Source organism: Mytilus edulis, chromosome 2, assembly GCF_963676685.1.
Source record: "Mytilus edulis chromosome 2, xbMytEdul2.2, whole genome shotgun sequence".
Lineage (NCBI taxonomy): Eukaryota > Metazoa > Mollusca > Bivalvia > Mytilida > Mytilidae > Mytilus > Mytilus edulis.
The window spans coordinates 85,931,455-85,948,760 of NC_092345.1; positions in this window are offsets into that span (position 1 = coordinate 85,931,455).

Genomic DNA, 17,306 nt, shown 5'->3' on the forward strand with positions numbered 1-17,306 from the left:
ATACCGCTGTTCAAAACTCATAAATCAATGGAAAAAAAAACAAAATCGGGGTAACAAACTAAAACCGAGGGAAACGCATTAAATATAAGAGGAGAACAACGAAATAACACTAGAATGTAACACACATAGACAAAATCCCACGAGAATAACAAATATAAAATATATATATAACATCAAAACTAAATACATGAATTTTGGATAGACAAGTACCGTGACACGTCTTATCGCAATGTGAATTTACACTCAAAAATAAGGGAAAACAAACGAGTGAAATGTTTACATTATTTCTAAGAGCAGTTGTACACCTATTGTTATTCATTTAATCTTTTAATCCATTTAAAGTAACTCATTTTTCATGAATGAATCTCCAAAGACACATAATAGGGAAATTTCAGAGAGAAATAAATTTACCAAAACAAAACCAGGACGTTTAAAAAGAATGGAAACAAAAAGGTAAAAGGACCATAACTGTTTTCGTTTTTTACTTGCCAATGCGTAGGTTTTACATAAAATGAAATACAGTACAAAAAGTAAAAAATCTAAGGATAATACCATTTGATTTTATTGGGGGGAGGGGGGGAGGGCTTGAATTAGAAATGTTGTCCTGCGTTTTTTTTTTTATGTAATCATTGGAGAGGGGGAGGAGACCGGGATCATTTTTTTAAGCTAAGGTTTTCGGGAACCGGGAATTCTTTTCTCTAATTTCGGGATGTCAGGATTTAGATATATTTAAACTCGGGATTTCGTGTCTTTAAGCCCTGGATTTCGGGATCAGGACCCTCCTACTCTCAATTATCTGACGTCATTGACCTGCATTTTTATTTTTCATTCTTTAGGGACCTACACTTTCTACACTTTCTATTAGTTTATCCTGAAATTGTTTACATAAATAGTAATCTGCTTGTTATGCCAAATTACTGTTCCTGCCTTTGTTTGCTCAAAAGGCTGTCTTGTCTTTTTTCAAATTTTATCCAAGCCTCCCTCCTCAAATAATAGCTCCCTCTGACAATACAATGTTAACCAAATAAATAAATAAATCATGGACAATTATACAATGCTTCTGTTCGTGGAATGATCTTTACCAAATTGATTGAAAGCAAAACTGAATTGACTTCACAGTACATTTTTTTTTAAACCATACATGTATTGTCGCTCCTTTAAATAAACTTATTCTAAAAGGTTACCTATTCAACACTGTAATTAGATCATTGAATATTGTTTTTATTGGTATAAATATTGATTTTGTTATCAGTAAATTAAAAGCTAACTAAATATTACTAGTATGTTATATGCATATACATATTCATGGATCTACAATCTGTCGATACCTGTAACTTGGCATTGCACAAGGTCATGTTTTTCTCTGGCTGTTTATGACGTCTTTACACTAAATCCATTGGATGTTAGATGTGTACGGACTGATAGTTAAGTCTTAGTTGCATGATTTTTTTATTAGTTGTTAGTGGCTTTGAACTAGCTGTCAGATAACTGCGAGTACTCTCAGATCTGTTCATTGTGTCTTTTTGTGTCGGGATGTATAAGTACCGGGCCACGTCCACTTGTTTTTTTTTGTCCATCTGATGAGTTAAGCCTTTTTCAACTGATTTTTATAGTTCGTTCTTATGTTGTACTGTTATACCACTGTCCCAGGTTAGGGTGAGGGTTGGGATCCCGCAAACATGTTTAACCCCACCACATTATTTATGTATGTGCATGTCCCAAGTCAGGAGCCTGTAATTCAGTGGTTGTCGTTTGTTGATGTGTTACATATATGTTTTTTCGTTCATTTTTGTTTTACATAAATAAGGCAGTTAGTTTTCTCGTTTGAATTGTTTTACATTGTCTTATCGGGGCCTTTTATAGCTGACTATACGGTATGGCTTTGCTCATTGTTGAAGGCCGTACGGTGACCTATAGTTGTTAATGTCTGAGTCATTTTGGTCTTTTATGGATAGTTGTCTCATTGGCAATCATACCACATCTTCTTTTTTATATGTAGTTTTTAATGAAATACACTATGTGTTTCGTAATACACGTAGTAATGTTAAATAGGTTATGAATAATTTATAATTTTAAAATTTCTTGCATATTTTTCTTTAAGTGCAATTGAATATTTTATTACATGATTTATATTCATGTAAAAAGTTAAAAGATACCGAGGAGAATAATCAAACACCAGTGTATTATTTACATGTCACGGGACAAAGACAAATGAAGGGGAAAACATCCACGATTCAGTCCACAAAACACTACACATATTTCTGCACTCTCACATTCATCTGAATAAAAGAAAATACATCTTTCTAGTATCTTTTTTCAACCTTTATCCTGACAGGACTGGTAATAAACGGGTGTCATCTATTCCGTCCGCAATTTTCAGGAAAGTAAAGTCTATATTTATAATCATGGTTGAAACTTAAACTACACATGTATGATATAAATAGAACATGTTATTTTTGCTTTATCAAATTTAAATTTCGAAGGGATAGCAAAATTTGTTATTTTTCTTTTGTTGTGCTTTTGTCATGTTTGTGTATCTTTTCGAATTTTTTAATCAAATGCAATTTTGAAATAAATATAAAAACAGAAGGTGTGGTGTTATTGCAAGTGACAAGTGAAAATGTTTCTTCTAACGTCTCAATTCAAGATTATTACTGAATAGAGTAATCCTTCTCTATAATAATAAGGGCCCCAAAAAATAATGTAAAACTTGTAATTGCTGTGCTTTTAACTAAAAACCAGTTGGATCTAATTTTCATAACCTTGAGCTCTGCAGAAATATTTAAAAAAATCTATGTTTAACGAACTTGATTTCACAGTGTAAGGATTTTGCACAGTCAGCTCTATTTCATCTCTCATGAGCCATGGTTCTTTGAACAAATAGTTTTGTTCTTAAATTTTGAATTTGTATATTTATGAATCTATGGATCAATTAAGTGAAAATCTTGATCATGTAAACATGCAAAGCAACTGCAAAAAAAGCTTCTCCCTATGTATCATATGTATTTTTGGCTTGTCATGCTTTCAATTTCAACAGCTCGTACCTCAAATCAAAAATCAGTTACACCCTTTTTTGGGAGGGGGGTTATTGTTTTACCCCTGTCCATATGTCCTTCCGTCCGTCCCATTATTGGTATATAGTTATTTTGCATAACTACTCCTACTGTTTGAATTTTTTCACTTTGCTGTCTGTTGAGTAGTTAAGTACGTCGCTGCACTTTAATAGAAACTGTTCCTTTTTCAAACAATTTTATATGACCACATGTCCATTATGAATTCCTTGTGCATGGAATGGGTTGATATGTCATAAAATGTGTCTATATTTGTATGGTCGATTGAAACTTGTGTAATATGTTTTTAAAAATAAATATGAATTCATAACCACATAAAAGTCATGGCCCGTACAAGTGTTTCTTACCAAAAAACACAATTATCGTCCTCGAGGTCAAAGTTCAAGGTCACATGAAGGTAAAAAATATAAGAAGGCACATCACCTCATCATGATACATCCACATACCAGAGATGTAAGGCTTATGTCAAAAGGCAAAGAAGTTATGGCCTACATGATTGTGTTTTTCACGAAAAAAGAACCAACATAAAGTTGACCTTGAGGTCACATTTGAAGGTTACAAAAAGGCCATTATGAAGACACTTAACCCCATGAAGATACATCTACATGTCAAACATCTATGGCCTAGTTCAAAAGACGAAAAGAAATATGGCCATTATGTACTTTTTGACTTATTTAATGAACCAAGTTGAGGGTGGGGAGTATTTTAAACTTAAATACCACAAAATCTAACGGTTAAATTTTAAAAAGATTGAAACCAAAGTTTTGTTATGACAGACATCCAAATTCATCTACATAATTGCTCTATTGATGTTTGGGTCAAGGTCACTGTACATATATCTAACTGAAATTCTAAAAACGTTTCGTTTCCAGAAAATGTCTTTTGAACAATTTTAAAATATCGATTTTTGGCTATTGAACAGCGGTATACTACTGTTTCCATTAATGAGCTAAACATGTAATCAGTTACCCTTTAATGTGATAATATCCCTTGAGGAAAGAAAATGTGGGCAAAATATTTTTTTTGTGATAATATTTTCGGTCAAACCTAGTTTTCGATAATATGTTTTAACCTTTAAATAGATATTAGCATTTCAAAATGGCAAATAGACAAATATCAAAATCTGGTCCTACATTGTTTGGCCGACAATATGACCCCGTAGTACCACCATGTGTAAAGAAAAAAGGCAATAAGTAAGATATTCTGGTCATATTTTAATACAATATTAAGCTATGCAGCATTGTACCCTCTAATGAGGCGTTTATTTCACATCATCATTTATATTTGAATAAGAAAAAAAAATCAAAATGTTTAAGGAAATTTAACAGTTCAAGAAGTTCACGAGAAAAGTATATTGTGAGGACAATTTTAAAATACAAAATATTGGAATAATTTTTATTTTCCTTTAACATTTTAGGGTTAATTTCTAACGATTTCTTTCCCTGTGTGTTTTCTAAATTGGTTGATGATAAGAGGTGCTGAAATGCAAATTGAATAGAAAGATAATTAGTATAGTCATTAGTTTGTATATTTCAACAACTCATAAAAAAATAAAATCACAAAAATACTGAACTCCGTGGAAAATTCAAAACGGAAAGTCCCAAATCAAATGGAAAATCAAAAACTCAACACATCAAACAAATGGATAACGACTGTAATATTCCTGACATGGTACAGGCTTTTTCTCGTGTAGCAAATGATGGATTAAAGCATGTTTTGTAGCTAGCTAAATATCTCACTTGTATGATATTCACAACAAATTTATGATTATCAACAGTCATTTAACTTTAAAAAGGCCATTGGCTGTCATCAACTTTGAACTTGTTTGGCTTTATAAATATTTATATATAAGCGACACTGATGAGTCTAATGTAGACGAAACGCGCTTCGGCGTACTTAATTATAATCCTGGTACCTTTGATAACTAACTTCTCGTAATAAATTTTGCATTTTTGCTTTTCCGTTCCACTGTGAAATATCCTCTTGTTATTGAACATCTTGCAGACATCCTCAGAGGAGAAGGGTTTTGAAAAAAATGTCAATAAGAATCAAAATATCTCTAGCAATTTTTTTTTCATTCGTTTGGAATTAAAAGAGAAGCAAAGGATACCAAAAGGACATTCAAACTCATAAGTCGAAAGTAAAATGAAGCTATTCGTTCAGTGTATGGTTACTAGGTTTTGTTAAATTGTCCTTTTGATCGAGTTAAGCTAAAAAAAAATTTATAGTGTTCTTTCTGGCTTTTTTTATTTTTTTGTAATGTTGCACTACTGTCTTAGGTTAGGGTGCAGGTTGGTGTCTGTTTAAATGCTTAAACCCGCTGCATTTGTAACAGAGATTAGCAATAAGTGTCTACGGCCGATTTGGATTATATAATGAGTAAAATTAAGACCGGAAAATTTACGACATATATTTCAAAGTATTAAAGACATCATAAACGTTACCCATTTATTATACAATAACTTACAGTTAATAAGTTTCCCTTGGTTTTAGTTTGTTACTAAGATTTGTTTTCTCTCAAACGATTTATGACTTTTGAATAGCGGTATCCTACTGTTCTCTGTATTTATATCTATGATTCATAACACTGTGTATTGTTTTATGTGTTCTTTATAGTTTATGTATATGCAAACAATTTCTTGATTGGAGAGGAAGAAATTGCCATAAACAACGGACGTTTATTACTATTATTCTATTTTAAAAAACATAATAATATTTAAACAGTTAAACTGATATGATATGTATATTAACTTAAGTAGCTGTTTTATTTATAATTTTCGCAAGCACCGCTCTCCCATACCACAAATACACTCATTCCATTTTTTTTCTAATATTAATTATCTGAATAAAGCTTGGGGTCATCGTTTTTTTTTATTTCAATAATCCGTTCTAATTTGATATTTTCATGAATTTGCGTAAGTCTTCTTTTGCATCAATTGCAACTGATTGTTAACCGCTTTTTCCGACTGTTTTCGATAATTTTAAATAATCAGGCCGAGAAAAATATTTCAGCGTTATTTCTATTTTATCTGTTATAAATTAGATTAAATGTATACATCAATTAGGACCATTGACCGTGAAAAGGAAGCTTACTGTTGTCTTTGTCAAAATGTCAGAGATAAGAAATATAACAATCAGGATAAGATAACATAACATTTCCTTGTAGGTTTTTAACATAAGAATCTTCTAAAACTCTAAAGAAAAATCCTTTAAGGGAGGAAACAGATATAATTCGTCATTTCCTTCAATAAAATCTAACAAATGGTTTTAACAAATTACAGAAATGTGCAGCCATGTCTTTATTTACGAATCCTGTCCAATACAGAATGTTTACATTACATAACAGTATTTTGAAATCGTTTCTTTTTGTGTTTCGTCTGGCCATTATCATAAAAAAAAAAACTTGACCTTTTTTAGATTTTTGCCTATTTTTCTTCCAGTTTGTAGTTTTCTAACACAACATGTAAAGCAATTGATTTCCGTGGATATTTTTACGCGTGTAGACAAAACGCGCGTCTGGCATAAATACAACATTAATCCTGGCATCCATTATGAGTTTATCTATCCCTTTCTCTACGATTTAAAGCGATTATGTAAGATGGGGTTTTAAAGCATTAAATTGTCTTCTATTGTACATGATATGTTCTTCGTTTATTGAATTTTTGAAATATTTATTTTATTACGCTAGTTAACATTTCCGTTTCGAGATGCTTTATCAATAAAATTTATAAACGGAAAATTTCAGAAATACTCAATCATCGTATATACCTGTCTGTCCAAAGTCAGTGGATGTGATAAGTCATATGGTAATAGTTGAAATCTTAAGAATTTGGTTTTGCCATAAACATTCTATCAATTCTAAACTTTTCCTCATTAAATTCTGATTCTAAAAACATGTCGGCCAGATTATTTCTTTGGTCTTGATATAACCAATGTCCAAGAACCTTCTCGTCTGACTTGTCCTGCATGAGGTTCCAAAAACAAGAATATACATTGTAGAATAAAAAAAAACAAATACGCAAAAGTATTTAAATGCTTATAGACAATGTCACTAAGTGGAATGTCTGCAGGATTATAAGTGTAAGTACATACGTGCTAGGTTCTTTAAAGGTTATCGATACTAAAAGGTTTGTAATACTATAAAAGACAAAGCATGCGTTCATAATTTCTCACACCACATTCCATTACAAGCAGGTAAGACGTAATCATAAGTATTGTCTATGCAGCAGGCCATTAGTTCAAATGTACTAAAACCAGTCTGTCTCATATTTCGTTACACATAGTTTTATGGTAAGGCTATTTTGATGAGCCGAAACATATTTGACTTATGAATGCGTTTTCAATTAAAACAAAAATATCTCAACAATAAGTAAAATTTATAACAGACAAAAGAAATCTTTTGATTCAATATATAAGTAACAATAAATGAAACAATCATATTCTGTTCTTCTCATATTTTACATACGTTTTACAGTTCTTTTGTTCATGCGAGTAGATTATTTCTAACTTTCCTATACATGTATTACTCTTCAACAAATTCTTGTAACTTACATGTTTTCATATAAAATGTATAACACATCCTCTTTTATTGCAATTTAAAAAAGGAAAGAAAGAATATTAAAGGAAGAACAATTCCACAATGTTTAACGACAACAGATGACCATTCCTATATTCTTAGTTTTTTTCTAATTGTCTTCTCATGTCTAAATAAGGCCGTTAGTTTTCTCGTTTGAATTGTTTTACATTGTTTTATCGGGGCCTTTTATAGCTGACTATGCGGTATGGGCTTTGCTCATTGTTGAAGGCCGTACGGTGACCTATAGTTGTTAATGTCTGTGTCATTTTGGTCATTTGTGGATACTTGTCTCATTGGCAATCATACCACATCTTCTTTTTTATATTTTAACTGATACATTTACCAAAATATTTTCTTATAATTTAAAAAATAGATCGTTTCATTTATTTGTACATATATACGACCTTTTCGTTGTATTCGAACATAAAGTTTATGTTAGAATAAGGTCCTACTTTAGGGGACTATAATTCAGAGATGTTAATACTCTATGCTGCATACCAATCTATTTTGTTATGTGTCATTTTTATGTTTATGCTGGTCTTGTTACATATAGTTATCGGAGAATTGATATTGGTCCTTTTGGGATTTTTGTTCCTATACAAACATTCAAAACTCCAACAGCTCGCTGTTGCCATTACTTCATTTATCTAACGAGATATGATAATGTTATATAGTAATTCTGTTTTTCCGTTATTACTTTTTGTCGCAACATTTCTCGTGAGCGTATGATCTTTATGATAATTTCTCAGACATTGACAATCACTTGATAACTTCAAATTTAATTCCGCAATAGGACCGATATTTTGACATTTATTAAATTGTACAGTTTATTTGGTTAGATTTTCAAATGGTTATCATTTACTTGAACTACTGTTATTTACTTTTAGTTAAAAACTTGAAGATGAAACTTGCTTTTGCTTTATTGATGTTGTTAGCAGTAGTGTTTTCCATGCCACAGAAAAGACTTCTTCTTGGTAAGTGTTCATGGTCCTATTAACTATACAGTGGTGTCAACTTATGTACGCAAAATTGACCTAATAAAAACTTTTGTTCTGATTTTAGGTTTATTTTGGTCTTAAAGCTCTACAATCGATTCGTTTTTTCTACATCAGGGACTTTCACAAAATTTTAAAATGTTCCGGGCGAAGTTAAGTCAAGAAAAGCGTTTATGACATATATGATTTATAAATAGTTGATTCCATTTTGTATGCTATAAAACCGATGATTTTTTAACATTATTTGTTCTTTTTTATGAGGTAAAAGCAGAACTGTTTTGGTAGAATTACGCCTATAAAAATAGTAAAATGACAAAAATACCAATCTTTAATAAAAATTGGAACGAAATGTCCCCTATCAATTGGCATAATCAAAACCAAACAAATCAAATAACAAAAGAAAATAACTGTCATATTCTTGACTTGTTTAAGGCATAAGTAATATAAAAAAAGGAGAATTAATCTTGTTTAAAAGCTAGCTGAACCTTTCACTTGTATGTCAGTCAAATATCAAGTGATTGAAAGTGTTTAACTGCACTGAAAAAATCTTAAATCATTATATGACTGACGAATATGGTTTAAAGCATACACAGGCTCATTTCTAAGATTGAAGAAGATATTCTAAAGTATAAAAAAACGTTTTTCTTCTGGTGTCTTTCTCTTTCAACTTTTTGTGGTTCGACCAGAGTTCCGATGTTTCAAACATAAGATTTGGAAAGAATTTCTGTGATTCCCTGGTTCGGTATGTAGTTCAAATGATATCTATATTTTATAAATGCGCAAGTTATGTTTATTTAGAGAAATATCATTTTAAAACTGCAATGTGTTTAACATATCGATACTTATTGAGCAGACAGATAACTTGGGTATACAAAGCATTTTTTTTTCTTTCTTTAAAAAATTTAAGTAAAACATTTCATGGAATAAAAACAAATTTTGTTTCATAGAAAGATTATGTTTTTCGTTCTGACAGCTTTTAAATTGAAATGCTTCTATTAACACCCATTTGTAAAAAAAACATCTTTGTTATGTTAAATTCAATTGATTGTTAAATAATATTTTATAATGCTTGAACTAGCTAATTTTGTTAATTTGTTATAGGGATGTTTACCTTATGCTATTCGAAATATATCGTTATTGTTATTTAAAAAAAAAAAGGTCAATTAAGGTAGCTTTTATTAAACAAAAAATGTTTTAACTTACGTATATAAATTAATTTTCTTCAGTATACATTTATATTTAGTTTTTTATCTTGTAAAGTTGACATCAACCCTATCAGGAGTTGGCCAACCGTTATGTTATATCTGCGTATACCAGTTGACCACAGATATGTTCCATTGTTTGAACCACAATTCTGTCCTCTGGTGCTCAAATGTTACATTATCGAATGCGGCTTATCTCTGAATCAGTACTTTGATGAGCAACCTGAACGGTACGGTCTGGCCCGGTACGACATCTGGATCAGTAACCCATGATTAAGTTGGGATTAGTTTGGTCAGTCTTTAGTTTTCTATGTTGTGTTTTTTGACTTGTTCATAATTCCATCATCTCTCGTATTTATCCATGGCGTTGTTGTCAACTTTTCTTCGACATGATCAGATTTGATTGTTTCTTGATATTTTCCAAATTTTTTATTAATATTTTTTTGGACAAATAAGTATCTAAATGATGCATATCTGTCAAACCAGATTAAAAAAACTATTTGAAAGAGTCTGAATGTTTTATGTAGAATTAAAAATTCAAATTCAATCAAGTATACTTTATCAGTGGAATTTGTTTTACTTGCTCCTCCAATAATGTAAGACAGTCTTAGAGGAAATGACATATATGCTGTTCTTTTTAAGTTTTACGGTTACAGTGGCAATATCCTATTAAATTGCATCGTGATTGGAACTTTCGGACTTCTTAAAAAAGTGTATATACTATTTATATAGATAAAATAAGAATATAACAGTGTGGAAGCATCTTAGCATCACAAAAGAAAACTACAAGTATAGATATGGTTTTCAACAAATGAGAGATTTATATATATTAGAACAAGCTATAAAACATCCTCAATCTAGAAATGTTTGTTCTTACAGAGGATAATGGTCGGTTTACAACTGAGAGCTTTAGCTAGCTATAAAACCAGATTTATCCCACAGTTTTCTACATAAGATCATGCATGTACCAAGTCTGATATGACAGTTGGTATCGATTCGTTTGATGAGTTTAAGTTAATTATGTTGCCATTCCGTTTTGAATATACACGGAGTTCGGTATTTGTGTTATTTTTAAAATAATAAGGAAACCAAACAAATTATTTATGTTATCAACAGTTTTTGAAGGTTTTTGCAATTCATTTTCTTATTTTAGATACTTTATTTGCAACCGATCAACTGAAAAAACTAGTAGACGATATATTTAGTGCATTAGGTGGTAATGCAACTGAGCAGGCATGTGAAACTGAATGCCACACACTCATCCAACAAGATCATCTCCTGCAATTCGGATGTCCACTGGTTTGTAAGAGGTAAACTTATATTGCTTTTATCATTTCCTTATCATTAAAAAGGGGTTTTATATTATCATGGAAAATATGTAGAAATATTATATATTTTTCGTCAACCCAAGTTTTTAATGTAACTAAAGAAGGGGCGAAAGATACCTGAGGGAACAAAACGAACTCAAAGATAAAAAATAATCTGACAACGCCATGAATAAAAGTGAAAAAGACGAACAGAAAAATAATAGTATATAAGACACAACATAGAAAACTAAAAACTAAGCAATACAAATCCCACCAGAAACTGGGGGTTATCTTAGGTGCTCCGGAAGGGTAATCAGATCCTGCCCCAGATGTGGCACTTGTCGTGTAGCTCATGTTATTACAAACCCGGTAAATAGTCTAATTTGGTAGGTCATATTCATGAAAAGGGCTGGTATGTATGTTGGAAGATAAAAAATAAATGTTCACGCTTCAAGCATTCAAAACACATACATTGAATATAGTTAGTATAAGACATAGTTTGACGTGAACAAAACTATTGTACAGCATGAATATAAATACATATAACTTTGAATTACGAAATTAAAAACCTGTCAAGGACCGAATAGAAAAGCGCAGATATTTTAAGACCAAATTTGACTGAATTATAAAGCCTAAGGGCAATAGGTTCTATCATTTTATCAACCTGCTAAGTTTGTATTTACCAATATTGTGATTATCATAAAAATTTATCAAAGATCCCAAGTTTATTATATTTAAAAGAAAAAGAAAAAGAAACGTTTACTAACTAAATGATGTGAAACAATCTGAAACTGTTGATAATACAAATAAGTAAAACATCAAATACCAGACAGTACTGGAGAAACAAATTGACTCTATAACAACACATGGGACCAGGTGAAGCTCACCAACGGGTGCGGGAGTTTCTCGCTGCATTGAAGACCTATTGGTGGCCTTCGGCTGTTTCTACTCTTTGGTCGGCTTGTTGTCTCTTTGACACATTCCCCATATCCATTCTCAATTTTAGATGGTATAGATAGCCTGACAAGGTACAAACACACCATTGATAGGTTTAACCAGTATTATGTGAGCATACACAAGATTCATATGACTATCTAGACCATATGTCGTAAAAGAAAAAAAATATGCAATATATATATAAAGCACAGTGCAGCTACAAACAGATTGACCACTTGTATATTATTCATCAAAGTATCTTTTATTTTATATCAACAGTTTCCAGAGTTTGGTTCACCGCTTTGAACCTGGAAAATAAGCTGCTCATATGACAATGTCAACCAACGTGTGAATCAACGAAATAAAATCAACCATATTTACTGTCTCATGCTTTTTTTATTAATTATTCTGTATTAGCCCATCCACGTTTTGAGATTTTTCGTGTTCTTAAATCCACGTTTTGAGATTTTTCGTGTTCTTAATTGTTTTTTATAGAGTGGATTGTGATTGGGGTTGGTCTAACTTGCATTTTACTTTTGCCCATAGTGTTGGGTTTGATTATTTTATTGTTTCCATTGGTATTGTCGTTCCTCTTATATATTTTGAGTTTGCATGCCATCTTATTGTTCTCATTCCAAGTAATCATTTTGTTCATATTGCAAAAACAAATAAAGTTTACGAAAATTGTAATATTTGTGTTTTCTTACTGCCAAGTACAGCTGCTGGTTAACTGTCACTGAGTTTTCAAACAGAAATTTAGCTAGAAAATCGTTTCTGGTTCAATAGATATGAGATAATTTTTCGAATAAATTCGAAATTCATTAACATATGTTAATGCGTTTCAAAAGAGGGACGAAAGATACCAAAGGGACAGTCAAACTCATAAATCTAAAACAAACTGACAACGCCATGGCTAAAAATGAAAAGGACAAATAAACAAGAGCACACAAGACACAACATAGAAAACTAAAGAATAAACAACACGAACCCCACAAAAAAACTAGGGGTGATCTCAGGTGCTCCGGAGGGTAGGCAGATCCTGTTCCACATGTGGCACCCGTCGTGTTGCTTATGTGATAACAAATCCGATAAATAGTCTAATTCGGTAGGTCAAGCTTTTTATACCTCCTCTTGGCGAAATTGACATGATACCAATCTAGCTGTTATATCTATACTGAGCCAAAAAAGTTTAGCAACAAAAATATGAAATTTTATTTTATTACAAAATCATAACAACATATAATTTTAATAATAAAAAACTGGAATTATTACATGTCAGAAGCAACATGGGTGTTTATCACTCACATTCATTAGGATTTTCTTTGTATGGAGCGCGGGAGGGTCAAAATGCGGAAATGAATATACTGTTATTCAAAATCAATTTCTCAGCCATGCCCTTAGTGCACCAATGAAGGATTGGCAGGCACACCAGCAGCTGCCCTTAGTCAATGCACTACTTTTGTGGCCGGAAAAAAACTTGTCACGTATTGATGAAAAGCGAAGGTAGCGCTCCTCCTTTGGCGATAGTATTTTTGGTCTACGGGATATCGACCTATCCTGTGCAGTTGCAATTTGTCGATATCTGTTTGTTAGTCTCTAAACTGTTGCCATATGCACATTAAGTCGATCCACGATGTCAGCAACACTCATTCCGACATCAACCATTCCAAGACCTTTCTGACGGTAATTTTCGGGGAGCCCTGGTTGACGCCCCATGCAATTTTTTCAAAGGTGTATGTGTTTTTCCTATCAATGGCATGTTTCTGAACGTCAGTGAAAAAGAAATTTTTACTATCGCTTTAAAAGTACAGGTACAGAAGGTAAAACGTCAATTACACGTGCAAAGCTGAAATGGCGCGAAATCAATCACCAGGAAAAAAGTACGTCAGTTTTAAATTACAGGTAAAACTAAGGATTATATCGATGATGTTTGAATTTTTTTTTTCCAGAAACAACAAAACAAAAATTAAAATAAAAGTGTTGCTAAACTTTTTTGGCTCAGTATTGTTTCTTTTGATCATATGCTCTCAAATAGTCTTGTACCAGTCTTTTTTACAGAACTAAGTAAATTGGGTGACATTTCTTTTAATTTGTGTGTGTGTATGTGTGTGTGTGTGTGTTTGATGTTGTTTCATTTTTTTTACGTAAAATATTCTATGAAATTGCAAAAAGATTTTAAAATATGTAAATAAGTTATATTTTAGTTATATATACATAGTAAATTTGCTGGTTGGTCGTTTTTATAGACTTTTATATATATATATATATATATATATATATATATATATATACAACTCGTCTAAACATCAACCCAACAATGTTAGATCTGTAAATTTGCTTTCGCAAATTTTTGGTTCTTCCCTCGCCGGGATTCGAACCCATGCTACTGTGATATCGTGACACCAAATCGCCTGCACTGCAGCCGTCCCGCTAGACCACACGACCACCTGGGCTCTCAAAATAAAAGAGCTTTCGCTGGCCGTGTGTTACCTTTCCTCGTCAGTTTTAATCTAGCGGCGTACTGCAGTACATGATATATAAGGCATGAAGATGTTATTGTTACAGATCAGCTAAATTATCTATAGTAAAGGATCCTACAAATGAATGTAAGATACAGTCACAGAAAATAATTATATTTATAAGTACGTCTGAATCAGTGACAACCCTACAACAGATGTATCCATCGGATCGCCATCAATGATGGTGATACATGGCTGTGTACATAATGTATATACAACTCGTCTAAACGTCAACCCAACAATGTTAGATCTGTAAATTTGCTTTCGCAAATTTTTGGTTCTTCCCTCGCCGGGATTCGAACCCATGCTACTGTGATATCGTGACACCAAATCGCCTGCACTGCAGCCGTCCCGCTAGATCACACGACCACCTGGGCTCTCATTAAAAGAGCTTTCGCTGGCCGTGTGTTACCTTTCCTCGTCAGTTTTAATCTAGCGGCGTACTACAGTACATGATATATAAGGCATGAAGATGTTATTGTTACAGATCAGCTAAATTATCTATAGTAAAGGATCCTACAACTTAATGTAATATACAGTCACAGAAAATAATTATACTATAATTATTTTCTGTGACTGTATTAATTTGTAGGATCCTTCCGTGAACAAAACTATTGTACAGCATGAATATAAATACATATAACTTTGAATAACGAAATTTAAAACCTGTCAAGGACCGAATAGAAAAGCCCAGATACTTTAAGACCAAATCTGACTGAATTATAAAGCCTAAGGGCAATAGGTTCTATCATTTTATCAACCTGCTAAGTTTGTATTTACCAATATTGTGATTATCATAAAAATTTATCAAAGATCCCAAGTTTATTATATTTAAAAGAAAAAGAAAAAGAAACGTTTACTAACTAAATGATGTGAAACAATCTGAAACTGTTGATAATACAAATAAGTAAAACATCAAATACCAGACAGTACTGGAGAAACAAATTGACTCTATAACAACACATGGGACCAGGTGAAGCTCGCCACCGGGTGCGGGAGTTTCTCGCTGCATTGAAGACCTATTGGTGGCCTTCGGCTGTTTCTACTCTTGGTCGGCTTGTTGTCTCTTTGACACATTCCCCATATCCATTCTCAATTTTAGATGGTATAGATAGCCTGACAAGGTACAAACACACCATTGATAGGTTTAACCAGTATTATGTGAGCATACACAAGATTCATATGACTATCTAGACCATATGTCGTAAAAGAAAAAAAATATGCAATATATATATAAAGCACAGTGCAGCTACAAACAGATTGACCACTTGTATATTATTCATCAAAGTATCTTTTATTTTATATCAACAGTTTCCAGAGTTTGGTTCACCGCTTTGAACCTGGAAGATAAGCTGTTCATATGACAATGTCAACCAACGTGTGAATCAACGAAATAAAATCAACCATATTTACTGTCTCATGCTTTTTTTATTAATTATTCTGTATTAGCCCATCCACGTTTTGAGATTTTTCGTGTTCTTAATTGTTTTTTATAGAGTGGATTGTGATTGGGGTTGGTCTAACTTGCATTTTACTTTTGCCCATAGTGTTGGGTTTGATTATTTTATTGTTTCCATTGGTATTGTCGTTCCTCTTATATATTTTGAGTTTGCATGCCATCTTATTGTTCTCATTCCAAGACATCATTTTGTTCATATTGCAAAAACAAATAAAGTTTACGAAAATTGTAATATTTGTGTTTTTCTTACTGCCAAGTACAGCTGCTGGTTAACTGTCACTGAATTTTCAACCAGAAATTTAGATAGAAAATCATTTCTGGTTCAAAAGATATGAGATCATTTTTCGAATAAATTCGAAATTCATTAACATATGATAATGCGTTTCAAAAGAGGGACGAAAGATACCAAAGGGACAGTCAAACTCATAAATCTAAAACAAACTGACAACGCCATGGCTAAAAATGAAAAGGACAAACAAACAAGAGCACACACGACACAACATAGAAAACTAAAGAATAAACAACACGAACCCCACCAAAAAACTAGGGGTGATCTCAGGTGCTCCGGAAGGGTGAGCAGATCCTGTTCCACATGTGGCACCCGTCGTGTTGCTTATGTGACAACAAATCCGGTAAATATTCTAATTCGGTAGGTCAAACTTTTTATACCTCCTCTTGGCGAAATTGACAATCTAGCCGTTATATATAGTTTCTTTTGATCATATGCTCTCAAATAGTCTTGTACCAGTCTTTTTTTGCAGAACTAAGTAAATTGGGTGACATTTCTTTTAATTTGTGTGTGTGTGTGTGTGTTTGATGTTGTTTCATTTTTTTTACGTAAAATATTCTATGAAATTGCAAAAAGATTTTAAAATATGTAAACAAGATATATTTTAGTTATATATATATATATATATATATATATAAAAGTCTATAAAAAAGACCAACCAGCAAATTTACTATGTACCGGATCGTCTAAAATAGGCGATACTATGCAGATAAGGAAAAAATTATATCAGTCTAAAGATTTGCACAACGGTACTGATATAAGATGTTATAATACGAAAATGTTGTTATTAAATCGTGTTGACAAATATTTCGGCTCAACAAATGGCCTTCTTCAAGTGTCACAAGTTTTAACTATATTGATACATAATGTATATGGTGTAAAAATAGATCAGTAATAATACAGGTAAGTTTTGGTCGATTGATTTTAATCCAAAATCTTGAATATCATAATA